The sequence below is a fragment of the Astatotilapia calliptera genome, chromosome 8, assembly GCF_964374335.1.
Source record: "Astatotilapia calliptera chromosome 8, fAstCal68.1, whole genome shotgun sequence".
Taxonomy (NCBI): Eukaryota; Metazoa; Chordata; class Actinopteri; order Cichliformes; family Cichlidae; genus Astatotilapia; species Astatotilapia calliptera.
Genome location: NC_137429.1, coordinates 2,670,799 through 2,682,880, shown reverse-complemented (window position 1 = coordinate 2,682,880; position 12,082 = coordinate 2,670,799). Strand labels below are relative to the sequence as shown.

General features: G+C 45.5%; 13 non-coding genes across 13 annotated transcripts; 10 read left to right on the top strand and 3 right to left on the bottom strand.

Annotated features, from left to right (window-relative positions):
- The first annotated feature begins 249 nt into the window (after positions 1-249).
- trnav-cac (transfer RNA valine (anticodon CAC)) lies at positions 250-322 on the top strand. The gene has a single exon. It is a non-coding gene; the product is annotated as a tRNA-Val (tRNA).
- Positions 323-796: 474 nt separating this feature from the next.
- Positions 797-868, bottom strand: trnaq-cug (transfer RNA glutamine (anticodon CUG)). The gene has a single exon. It is a non-coding gene; the product is annotated as a tRNA-Gln (tRNA).
- Positions 869-1,019: 151 nt separating this feature from the next.
- Positions 1,020-1,091, top strand: trnad-guc (transfer RNA aspartic acid (anticodon GUC)). Its single transcript has one exon. It is a non-coding gene; the product is annotated as a tRNA-Asp (tRNA).
- A 522-nt stretch (positions 1,092-1,613) lies between these two features.
- On the top strand, positions 1,614-1,686 carry trnav-uac (transfer RNA valine (anticodon UAC)). Its single transcript has one exon. It is a non-coding gene; the product is annotated as a tRNA-Val (tRNA).
- Positions 1,687-2,300: 614 nt separating this feature from the next.
- On the top strand, positions 2,301-2,373 carry trnav-cac (transfer RNA valine (anticodon CAC)). Its single transcript has one exon. It is a non-coding gene; the product is annotated as a tRNA-Val (tRNA).
- Positions 2,374-2,847: 474 nt separating this feature from the next.
- Positions 2,848-2,919, bottom strand: trnaq-cug (transfer RNA glutamine (anticodon CUG)). The gene has a single exon. It is a non-coding gene; the product is annotated as a tRNA-Gln (tRNA).
- Positions 2,920-3,070: 151 nt separating this feature from the next.
- trnad-guc (transfer RNA aspartic acid (anticodon GUC)) lies at positions 3,071-3,142 on the top strand. Its single transcript has one exon. It is a non-coding gene; the product is annotated as a tRNA-Asp (tRNA).
- Positions 3,143-3,664: 522 nt separating this feature from the next.
- trnav-aac (transfer RNA valine (anticodon AAC)) lies at positions 3,665-3,737 on the top strand. The gene has a single exon. It is a non-coding gene; the product is annotated as a tRNA-Val (tRNA).
- A 614-nt stretch (positions 3,738-4,351) lies between these two features.
- trnav-cac (transfer RNA valine (anticodon CAC)) lies at positions 4,352-4,424 on the top strand. Its single transcript has one exon. It is a non-coding gene; the product is annotated as a tRNA-Val (tRNA).
- Positions 4,425-4,898: 474 nt separating this feature from the next.
- Positions 4,899-4,970, bottom strand: trnaq-cug (transfer RNA glutamine (anticodon CUG)). Its single transcript has one exon. It is a non-coding gene; the product is annotated as a tRNA-Gln (tRNA).
- Positions 4,971-5,121: 151 nt separating this feature from the next.
- trnad-guc (transfer RNA aspartic acid (anticodon GUC)) lies at positions 5,122-5,193 on the top strand. The gene has a single exon. It is a non-coding gene; the product is annotated as a tRNA-Asp (tRNA).
- Positions 5,194-5,715: 522 nt separating this feature from the next.
- Positions 5,716-5,788, top strand: trnav-uac (transfer RNA valine (anticodon UAC)). The gene has a single exon. It is a non-coding gene; the product is annotated as a tRNA-Val (tRNA).
- A 614-nt stretch (positions 5,789-6,402) lies between these two features.
- trnav-cac (transfer RNA valine (anticodon CAC)) lies at positions 6,403-6,475 on the top strand. Its single transcript has one exon. It is a non-coding gene; the product is annotated as a tRNA-Val (tRNA).
- Positions 6,476-12,082: the final 5,607 nt, after the last annotated feature.

Below are 12,082 nucleotides of genomic sequence, written 5' to 3'. Positions count from 1 at the left end.
GCCAGAGGTTCTGGGGTTCTTAGGGCAGCATATGTTGAGCTGTGCTTGCTTTAGTGAACTCCTAAATGTCCAAAGTTTAAGTGAGCCTAACATGGAGACTACAGTTCAGACTCCTTGCTAGAGTGCGTCTGTCTCTTCTCCATGGCTCCTTTTACTTCAAGGCCATGATAGGAACATGTCACCAAATTTGTCAGAGTGCGAGATTACTCAGTGAGACACATTGGAAAGCCAAACAAGCTGTCTTTCGGGGTTTCCGTAGTGTAGTGGTTATCACGTTCGCCTCACACGCGAAAGGTCCCCGGTCCGAAACCGGGCGGAAACATGGGTCTTTTCCTTCTTTGGTTACAAGGGAATTGATATTCACTCTTTAGACAACTCTGCTTGTCCAGCATTTTCTCTGTTTTACTTGCATCCCTATTGAGAATTAAGTCTCTTGGTTTTGTCTTCTGTAGGTTGTGTGCTAGCCAAACAAAGGACATCAAAGAGCTTGTCAAGAAGAAGATCGGGGCCTTCAGAGGTGGCAAAGGGATTGGAAGTGGGAAGAGTGCAAGAGGAAAAGTTGACTTGAGTCAAGGTGGCTAATGAATGATACAGCAGGAAGCTGAAGTGGAAAGTGCAGCAGAAGAGCATGAGCGAGGTTTGGTGCAGCATGCAGACCATGTGCAGATGAGATCAGCCAACACAAGAGGAGTGGAACTGACTGGGCCACTAACTTGCTCTTCAACTGACTAGATTCTTATGCTAGCGTGTGCTAATGCTAATGTACCTGTGGAGCAAAGTGCTAGAAAGCCAGATGAGGTTCCACTGAGACTTGAACTCAGATCGCTGGATTCAGGGTCCAGAGTGCTAACCATTACACCATGGAACCCTGCCTGACGCACACAAAAGATCTGTGTCAAACAGGCATAAAAGTGTAGTTCCTGGTAAACCGATGGGGATTTCTACACGGCCAGCCAAATTTTACCTGTCATACCTGCTGCGAATCGCAGCTTGACGTGACCATTGCAGTGCTTCAGAGGTCCTCGTTAGTATAGTGGACAGTATCTCCGCCTGTCACGCGGAAGACCGGGGTTCGATTCCCCGACGGGGAGTGAGCAGTTTCCTTCTCTGTTCTGCCTTTTACCTGCAATGACCACACACACCTTAATCGCACACCAGATCCTAGTCAATCTAATAATCTAGTCCTATAATGGGCTTGAAGAAACATGAATTCCACCTGTGCGCTCACAAGTCGAAAAGGTCTTCTCAGAAAGAGCTCCCATCAGAAGAGATGCTAGTCCAAGAGAACACTGCTTGTGCAGCATTTTCTCTGTTTTACGTGCGTCCCTACTGACAAATAAGTTTCTTGGTCTTGTCTTCTGTAGATTGTGTGCTAGCCAAACAAAGGACATCAAAGAGCTTGTCAACCAGAAGATCAGCTCCCATGACAAGAGATGCAATCTTGAGATCACAATTTGCATTGTCAATACAGCCATAAGTGGGGGAGTGCTTGAAGAATGACACAAATGGGAGTTCCCTCCTTCTCAATAGTCCTACATGATCTGTCATAAAAGTCCACAAATGTAAGAAAGCATTGAAATGCTCCTTTAATTACTACGGGGTACGCAAGCTCAGTTTCTGTAGTGTAGTGGTTATCACGTTCGCCTTACACGCGAAAGGTCCCCGGTCCGAAACCGGGCGGAAGCATGCGTCTTTGCTTATGCGTCCTGATATAAAAGTGTCTGACTGCAGGCACTGCTTGAACTTGTGGGGTTCTACTGCTGTTTGGGACACAGACAAGAGAAAGTACTCAAATCTGGTACAGGACTCTGACATCTGTAACCTTTGGATGCTCGTCTTGCTAAAGAGTTGTCTATGGCCCAAATTTCTGCAAACTCCACAGACTTCACACAAATCAACAAATCTCCAGTCGCTATATTTCCTGAAGATGGAGGCACAGACTAAGCTCTTGGAAATGACTGGCTCTAGGTGGCCTGCACAGGACTTGGGCCTATTTTCAGCCAATGCCCAAGGCAATGAAACAAATGGGCGCTTTAGGCAACAGTTCTGCTGCCAGAGGTTCTGGGGTTCTTAGGGCAGCATATGTTGAGCTGTGCTTGCTTTAGTGAACTCCTAAATGTCCAAAGTTTAAGTGAGCCTAACATGGAGACTACAGTTCAGACTCCTTGCTAGAGTGCGTCTGTCTCTTCTCCATGGCTCCTTTTACTTCAAGGCCATGATAGGAACATGTCACCAAATTTGTCAGAGTGCGAGATTACTCAGTGAGACACATTGGAAAGCCAAACAAGCTGTCTTTCGGGGTTTCCGTAGTGTAGTGGTTATCACGTTCGCCTCACACGCGAAAGGTCCCCGGTCCGAAACCGGGTGGAAACATGGGTCTTTTCCTTCTTTGGTTACAAGGGAATTGATATTCACTCTTTAGACAACTCTGCTTGTCCAGCATTTTCTCTGTTTTACTTGCATCCCTATTGAGAATTAAGTCTCTTGGTTTTGTCTTCTGTAGGTTGTGTGCTAGCCAAACAAAGGACATCAAAGAGCTTGTCAAGAAGAAGATCGGGGCCTTCAGAGGTGGCAAAGGGATTGGAAGTGGGAAGAGTGCAAGAGGAAAAGTTGACTTGAGTCAAGGTGGCTAATGAACGATACAGCAGGAAGCTGAAGTGGAAAGTGCAGCAGAAGAGCATGAGCGAGGTTTGGTGCAGAATGAAGACCATGTGCAGATGAGATCAGCCAACACAAGAGGAGTGGAACTGACTGAGCCACTAACTTGCTCTTCAACTGACTAGATTCTTATGCTAGCGTGTGCTAATGCTAATGTACCTGTGGAGCAAATTGCTAGAAAGCCAAATGAGGTTCCACTGAGACTTGAACTCAGATCGCTGGATTCAGAGTCCAGAGTGCTAACCATTACACCATGGAACCCTGCCTGAAGCACACAAAAGATCTGTGTCAAACAGGCATAAAAGTGTAGTTCCTGGTAAACCGATGGGGATTTCTACACGGCCAGCCAAATTTTACCTGTCATACCTGCTGCGAATCGCAGCTTGACGTGACCATTGCAGTGCTTCAGAGGTCCTCGTTAGTATAGTGGACAGTATCTCCGCCTGTCACGCGGAAGACCGGGGTTCGATTCCCCGACGGGGAGTGAGCAGTTTCCTTCTCTGTTCTGCCTTTTACCTGCAATGACCACACACACCTTAATCGCACACCAGATCCTAGTCAATCTAATAATCTAGTCCTATAATGGGCTTGAAGAAACATGAATTCCACCTGTGCGCTCACAAGTCGAAAAGGTCTTCTCAGAAAGAGCTCCCATCAGAAGAGATGCTAGTCCAAGAGAACACTGCTTGTGCAGCATTTTCTCTGTTTTACGTGCGTCCCTACTGACAAATAAGTTTCTTGGTCTTGTCTTCTGTAGATTGTGTGCTAGCCAAACAAAGGACATCAAAGAGCTTGTCAACCAGAAGATCAGCTCCCATGACAAGAGATGCAATCTTGAGATCACAATTTGCATTGTCAATACAGCCATAAGTGGGGGAGTGCTTGAAGAATGACACAAATGGGAGTTCCCTCCTTCTCAATAGTCCTACATGATCTGTCATAAAAGTCCACAAATGTAAGAAAGCATTGAAATGCTCCTTTAATTACTACAGGGTATGCAAGCTCAGTTTCCGTAGTGTAGTGGTTATCACGTTCGCCTAACACGCGAAAGGTCCCCGGTCCGAAACCGGGCGGAAGCATGCGTCTTTGCTTATGCGTCCTGATATAAAAGTGTCTGACTGCAGGCACTGCTTGAACTTGTGGGGTTCTACTGCTGTTTGGGACACAGACAAGAGAAAGTACTCAAATCTGGTTCAGGTCTCTGACATCTGTAACCTTTGGATGCTCGTCTTGCTAAAGAGTTGTCTATGGCCCAAATTTCTGCAAACTCCACAGACTTCACACAAATCAACAAATCTCCAGTCGCTATATTTCCTGAAGATGGAGGCACAGACTAAGCTCTTGGAAATGACTGGCTCTAGGTGGCCTGCACAGGACTTGGGCCTATTTTCAGCCAATGCCCAAGGCAATGAAACAAATGGGCGCTTTAGGCAACAGTTCTGCTGCCAGAGGTTCTGGGGTTCTTAGGGCAGCATATGTTGAGCTGTGCTTGCTTTAGTGAACTCCTAAATGTCCAAAGTTTAAGTGAGCCTAACATGGAGACTACAGTTCAGACTCCTTGCTAGAGTGCGTCTGTCTCTTCTCCATGGCTCCTTTTACTTCAAGGCCATGATAGGAACATGTCACCAAATTTGTCAGAGTGCGAGATTACTCAGTGAGACACATTGGAAAGCCAAACAAGCTGTCTTTCGGGGTTTCCGTAGTGTAGTGGTTATCACGTTCGCCTCACACGCGAAAGGTCCCCGGTCCGAAACCGGGCGGAAACATGGGTCTTTTCCTTCTTTGGTTACAAGGGAATTGATATTCACTCTTTAGACAACTCTGCTTGTCCAGCATTTTCTCTGTTTTACTTGCATCCCTATTGAGAATTAAGTCTCTTGGTTTTGTCTTCTGTAGGTTGTGTGCTAGCCAAACAAAGGACATCAAAGAGCTTGTCAAGAAGAAGATCGGGGCCTTCAGAGGTGGCAAAGGGATTGGAAGTGGGAAGAGTGCAAGAGGAAAAGTTGACTTGAGTCAAGGTGGCTAATGAACGATACAGCAGGAAGCTGAAGTGGAAAGTGCAGCAGAAGAGCATGAGCGAGGTTTGGTGCAGAATGAAGACCATGTGCAGATGAGATCAGCCAACACAAGAGGAGTGGAACTGACTGGGCCACTAACTTGCTCTTCAACTGACTAGATTCTTATGCTAGCGTGTGCTAATGCTAATGTACCTGTGGAGCAAAGTGCTAGAAAGCCAAATGAGGTTCCACTGAGACTTGAACTCAGATCGCTGGATTCAGAGTCCAGAGTGCTAACCATTACACCATGGAACCCTGCCTGAAGCACACAAAAGATCTGTGTCAAACAGGCATAAAAGTGTAGTTCCTGGTAAACCGATGGGGATTTCTACACGGCCAGCCAAATTTTACCTGTCATACCTGCTGCGAATCGCAGCTTGACGTGACCATTGTAGTGCTTCAGAGGTCCTCGTTAGTATAGTGGACAGTATCTCCGCCTGTCACGCGGAAGACCGGGGTTCGATTCCCCGACGGGGAGTGAGCAGTTTCCTTCTCTGTTCTGCCTTTTACCTGCAATGACCACACACACCTTAATCGCACACCAGATCCTAGTCAATCTAATAATCTAGTCCTATAATGGGCTTGAAGAAACATGAATTCCACCTGTGCGCTCACAAGTCGAAAAGGTCTTCTCAGAAAGAGCTCCCATCAGAAGAGATGCTAGTCCAAGAGAACACTGCTTGTGCAGCATTTTCTCTGTTTTACGTGCGTCCCTACTGACAAATAAGTTTCTTGGTCTTGTCTTCTGTAGATTGTGTGCTAGCCAAACAAAGGACATCAAAGAGCTTGTCAACCAGAAGATCAGCTCCCATGACAAGAGATGCAATCTTGAGATCACAATTTGCATTGTCAATACAGCCATAAGTGGGGGAGTGCTTGAAGAATGACACAAATGGGAGTTCCCTCCTTCTCAATAGTCCTACATGATCTGTCATAAAAGTCCACAAATGTAAGAAAGCATTGAAATGCTCCTTTAATTACTACGGGGTACGCAAGCTCAGTTTCCGTAGTGTAGTGGTTATCACGTTCGCCTTACACGCGAAAGGTCCCCGGTCCGAAACCGGGCGGAAGCATGCGTCTTTGCTTATGCGTCCTGATATAAAAGTGTCTGACTGCAGGCACTGCTTGAACTTGTGGGGTTCTACTGCTGTTTGGGACACAGACAAGAGAAAGTACTCAAATCTGGTTCAGGTCTCTGACATCTGTAACCTTTGGATGCTCGTCTTGCTAAAGAGTTGTCTATGGCCCAAATTTCTGCAAACTCCACAGACTTCACACAAATCAACAAATCTCCAGTCGCTATATTTCCTGAAGATGGAGGCACAGACTAAGCTCTTGGAAATGACTGGCTCTAGGTGGCCTGCACAGGACTTGGGCCTATTTTCAGCCAATGCCCAAGGCAATGAAACAAATGGGCGCTTTAGGCAACAGTTCTGCTGCCAGAGGTTCTGGGGTTCTTAGGGCAGCATATGTTGAGCTGTGCTTGCTTTAGTGAACTCCTAAATGTCCAAAGTTTAAGTGAGCCTAACATGGAGACTACAGTTCAGACTCCTTGCTAGAGTGCGTCTGTCTCTTCTCCATGGCTCCTTTTACTTCAAGGCCATGATAGGAACATGTCACCAAATTTGTCAGAGTGCGAGATTACTCAGTGAGACACATTGGAAAGCCAAACAAGCTGTCTTTCGGGGTTTCCGTAGTGTAGTGGTTATCACGTTCGCCTCACACGCGAAAGGTCCCCGGTCCGAAACCGGGCGGAAACATGGGTCTTTTCCTTCTTTGGTTACAAGTGTGGGGATAAACAAAAAGTATTTTACCAGCATAATATAATCTGCAGTATGAGCATTGCTTTAACAATATAACAGATAGCTTTAAGATGGCCTTAAGATGTTTATGATGATGCTAACTTTGTATTTCAGGTGCAGTTATAACCATTTTATACATATTGCATATCTGTGCTTATTTGAGTTGATGTTCAGGTTCTTTAAAGGTCGTAAGCTTCACTGACGTGACTGTTCAGGTGATACATGCTGAGGGAAAACTAGAACATAGAAGGAATTGCAATACATGCTTACAAAACACTTATATCAGTTTATTTTATTATCTTTTATATGTTCATATTCTTGTATTAAGGTTTTAGTAGAGGTTCTTGGTTAAAACATTTATTTAGTAGAACACATACACATAGTCTCAGTGAGCTTCTGGTCTGGTAAAAGGTCAGAAGTGCAACAGGTGAATTGAGAAAGAGCATTTGAGGACGAGACACAGACAGTAGGTGAAGAGGTGACACAAAGAGCATGTGAGGTCAACACACACACACACACACACACACTTTAAATTAGATTTATTTAGAGGAAGAGGTTAGTTATGTTTGGCTGTAACTGCAAAATTGTCTTGGTAAAAGAGGAACCGTTTCTTGGTGTCTCGGCAAGAAAGAGGAACAAGACAAGAACTGAAAGGTAGACAGGAAGGGCTAGCCATGAAAATAGATGATTTTCTAGGTGAAAAGTCATGATGATGTTGATCTGATCTATGTATAAAATGTATCTGTGACGCATGAAGGGGCGTCAGTAAACAAACCCTGATGTTATAAAATAATTGTTTGTGCTTTAGTAAGTTGAAGATCAATTGCTGTGTTCAGTGATCTTCCCACATGTGAATTAAAATCTTCGTTTGACTTCACCCGGCCGGACCAGTGTGGTTATTTTTCGATCACCTCTTGTACCCTTTCTCAATTCTTGAATCTTAACATCTGGGGGCTTCGTCCGGTGGTTGAGTAAGGGAAAAAAGTGGAGGTGTGAGCGGTGGTCCGAGGTGGTCAGACGGGCAGACATGAAGTCCAGTGGCCGAAGTGAGTGGGCATAAGCCGGCTTATCCAAAAGGTAAGGCACTACCTGTTGAATTATTTCCAAAGTGTGCCAAATTGGACATGATAAAATTTAAGTCTACTCACTGAAATTACTGGTGGATGTCTGTTTTGATTTTGATGAAAATTTCATGAGTTGAAGCAGTTAGAGTTCTGCTAAGAAGAAATGAAAGCAGTAAAGTCTGCTAAAGCAGTTTGAGTCTGCCAGGAAAAAGTTTAAATATTGGGTTGAAGTCCCAAAGAAATTGAGTTAGAGTCTCAAGTAGTTTGGTAGGGAATTGGTTATTGTGTTGGTTAGAGTCCAAATTTGGTCATAAGAGTGGACCTGAGCGGTCATTTTGTGAGTTGGAGTCTCCATTTGACCACTAGGTTGCACCTGCTTCAGTTATACACTTGTTTCGGGTGTTGATTGTTGTTTCAAAGTATTATAAATTATTCTAGAACGGCAGTTCGAGTCTGCTAGGAAGCGCAGAGCCCGGAGGTTACGCTCCCTCCTTGTCGTGGACGCGCGACATTGACCTCTCGGCGAAGAGGGTTAGTTCAGTGTGGTTTAGCTGTGGGGTACAGGGCATCCCGGAATTAAGCTAGGAGTTAGAGTCTCCTTACCGTTTGCAACGGTATCTGCGCTTTTTTGGCCAGCAGAAGTGGTCTTCGGGCGTGTAACTTTAACTTAACACTTTGGGGTAAGCCTTGGCTGTGAAATGCCAAAAATAGAGCTTGAGGCAAAGTTTGGGTTGGTTGACGCTTTTAAATTGAGTTAGGGATTTTAGAAATGAGGCCAGAAACAGTTAAAGTCTTGATACTGGTTAATTGATCGCAAAAAACGGTTATGTTAAATTTGTCGAAATTCGATAGGTGTTAAAAGGTTTAAAATCTGTGCAGTTGTAAATATAAGACGTCTCTGTATTAAAAAAGATCTCTGTGGGTCGAGTCAGCAATGCACTGACTGCCTGCTGCTATTCTTAGATGAAGAGTGTGTGTGCATGCAAATGAGGCAGCTGATGCAGAGCGCATGAGAGGACTATGCTTTCGGTTTTGTGTGTCATTCAGCTCTATAACTATTGTTTGCAAATGTGGATAAATGTCTGCAATTAAAATGCTGGCTTAGTAAATAACAACATTGTAAATATATGAATGGTGACAGCGTTTCAAAATAGAATATAAGAATTGTTTGTGTTTAAAACCAACGTTTAGGTAAAGAAGATTTAAGGTGGATTTGAAGGCATAAACAAAAAATAAAAGGGTTACAGTCTGCAAGGGTTGTTAATTCATGAGCTGACTGGATGCAGAGTAAGTGGAGTGGTCATCCTGAGAGGATTGAATGATGCTCTAACTCTGTGGTCAAGTCAGACATAGGCTTTAAGCAACCATGAGCCACTAATAAGCGTGACAAATTAATGAGTATGTGTAAATTGAACTTGTTAAATAGTTTTGATAGGAGTAACTCAATGAGCACGCAATAAAGTGGACTTTTTAGGGGCAGTTTATCACTGACACCATAAAAAGCAACTTAATTAGTAGTTCAATAACAAATTGTAAAGATAACCTTTGTTATTTGAAGAGAGAGAGAAAATTCAGGTTACATATAGTGAATAAATAAGGAAATGTTAATCTCTGCGTCATTCCACACTGAAATTTCAATTGTAGGGGATCATTTGGAGGTGATTTCTTGGTTTTAGACTTATTAGTACGGGACAAGTTGAGGGACCCTTGAGGGTGTGTTGCTGTAAAGTATATAAGGGACGCGCAGCGCCGTTAATGGGTTTAAAATAAATGAAAAAACACTAATCTGAGGAACTATTGGAGAGGTAAGTATACGGAGGTGAGCGCGTTGCGCATAAGGGTTGCTGGTGTCATATATTAACACTTTGAGGGCGAATAATTTTGATTGAGTGTCAACGCTTGAGAACGCGAGGACAGCGTCTAAAGTGCTGGGTTAAACTTTGTGTATCACCGAGCAGGGGAAGAGGAGCCAGTGGTTGCGAGAACAGCGAGACGAAGACTGAAACCGAAAGTTAAGCGTGTCTGGGTGACCTAGACCAAGAAGGTGGAGTCGACCAACGCCATTGGAAGAGGTAAGTCTGTGTTTCAGAGAATGGCTGACAGCTCGGGTGCGACACCTAGTGGGAAAAGGGGATGCAAACCTCTGAAGGATCAGCTTGAACAGCTTAAGAAAGCTATTCGTTTGGCTTCACCTGGAGCATTAAAAGCAGCAGAGAAAGAGTGCCAAGCGATGGAGGTTGAGGTAAGCAAACTTATTACATCTCAACAGAAAGGGCTAGGTGATAAAATAGCTCTGAGCCTGGTGTTAAAAACTGAGGGAGAGAGATGTGAACAGAAATTGAAACAATTTGAAGAGGAGTCCAAGGGACATTCAGTGAACAGGAAAGCCAGAGGAGAAATTAAGGATCTAAAAGAAACTCATGCCAGGTGCTGTAAGTGGCTGCTCCTGTGGAGGGCAGCCTCTTCCTGGATGACTGAGGAGGAGGATGACACAGGAAAATCAGGAGACATGGTGAGTATAATGGAGTCTTTGAAACATCTGAAGGAGGAAAATAAAAAGCTAGAGGACCAAGTGAAGGACTTGACTCCGAAGGTAGAAGAGGCTAACAGGTATTACACACCGAAATTATATCCTTGGGCTGATTTGGCACGTTGTGCACCACCACCACCATATGTCATGCCTGTAATGACCCTTGGAGGGGGACAAGTTCGTGGTCCTGATGGACAGACTGGAGTTGTCCTTGGCGGAATAGCAGATGTTGAATATACTACTACTCCCCTGAATATCCCCGAAGAAGGGATAAGGGCAGTGGAATGTCAGTCCCAAGATATGGGAGGGAGAATGACAGCCTCAGCTGCAGATGAAGGCTCGACCTTGCCTCCCAGTTCGGTGGATAGTGGAAACATCATACGGGCCGAAGTGTCTACAGTGGAACAGCCAAAGCAGGACGGGGAGGCCAAAAGGACCCCTAGAATGAAGGACAAAATACCACAGGGAGTGATAACCAAGGGAGAACATTGGGAAGGAGAAGTGTATGGACAAATGCATGAGCCCCCACGTGCGTTAATAGAGGCATTAACAGCATTGGAGGTTATAAAGCAGAGAGTAATGCAGGGAGGGCCAGAAGAGGAGAATGAAGATCGTGCGACGTCATCAGAAGAAGAGGACGATAAGGAGGACGAAGATGGAGGACCTGAGCCCCAACCAAGTACAAGCCTAATTTTGAGGAAAAGAAGTGTGAAGAGAGACCAAGCACAGAGACAGCCCATATTTAGGAGCTCAAAGGGAAAAGGAAAGTCGAGGAAGAGTAGAAAAGTGAGTTTTGAACAAGGAGCTCCTGACCCTGGTTTAAATCTGCCTCTAATAGCAGGTCCAAAGAACGAACCAGTTTATCGCGCCTATAAGGTGAGAGATTTGGAAGCATTGGTTAAACAACTTCCACCAATAACTGAGGGAGGAGCTAGCTGGTTGAGAAAGCTGGGCGCGCTGACCGAAGGAGAAGAATTAGCGCTGGGCGATTTTCGCGCTTTGGCCGGACATTGTATGCTGGGTGGTGGGTTAGCAGATGTAGAGCAGATAGCTCAAACAACCAGATATGCAAATGACCTACAATACCATGAGGTGCAGAATGACTTAGCAGATGCAGTCCGGGAGAAGTACCCAACTCCTAACTCTGGAGCCATTCCAAAAATTATTTGGGATCCCAAAAACACACCCAGAGAGTTTTTAGCTAAAGCAAAGGAACAATGGTTGTTAGAAACAGGAATACATCCGGGGAAGGAGGGTGAAAGTAGAGCGTGGTTTCGTTCGGCGGTGCTGGCAGGGCTGCCCAATCAGGTTGCAGTGGATTTGGAAAAGAACCCAGATTTTGCCGTTGCAGACTCGGTGCAGTGGGAGAGACATGTGACCCACAGACTTCAGCAGGAACAGGATTTGGCAAACAAACAAAAGAAAGAGTTGGAGGAGGCACAGGCGCAGCTGGTAAAGATACAGCTGACAGAGGCGAGAAACAAGGCAGGTGACAGAAAGAAAGAGGATAAAGAGAGCGCAAGGAAAATAATGGTGGCAAGGTCTCAGCCCGATCCTGTGCCTGACTGGCCAGATCAGGATCCGGGTCTCTACCCTGATGACCGTTGGCCCGCCAATGCACCAAGGCAGCGTCAACCCGTAGGGAATTGGGGGACCGGTGGACCGCAGAGAGGGCGTGGTGGATCCGTGAGGGGAGGACAAAGGGCTCGGAATCCAGGGAATCCTAACAATGTGTCTTGGACTGCCTGTTACAGCTGTGGAGCAGAAGGACACTGGTCCCGAGAATGCCCTGAATCGCAGCGAAATTATCAGAGGCGAGGCTATCAATCCCAGGCACGAGGAGGCCCAAGACAAAGAGCTGCTTACAGGGGAGCATATCAAGCTCCAAACCCGAATGCAGCACCAGCCGCCCAGTACCCAGTAGCTGACTGGGGCTGGGAGAGGGAGCAATACTGACGGAGCCCGGAGAAA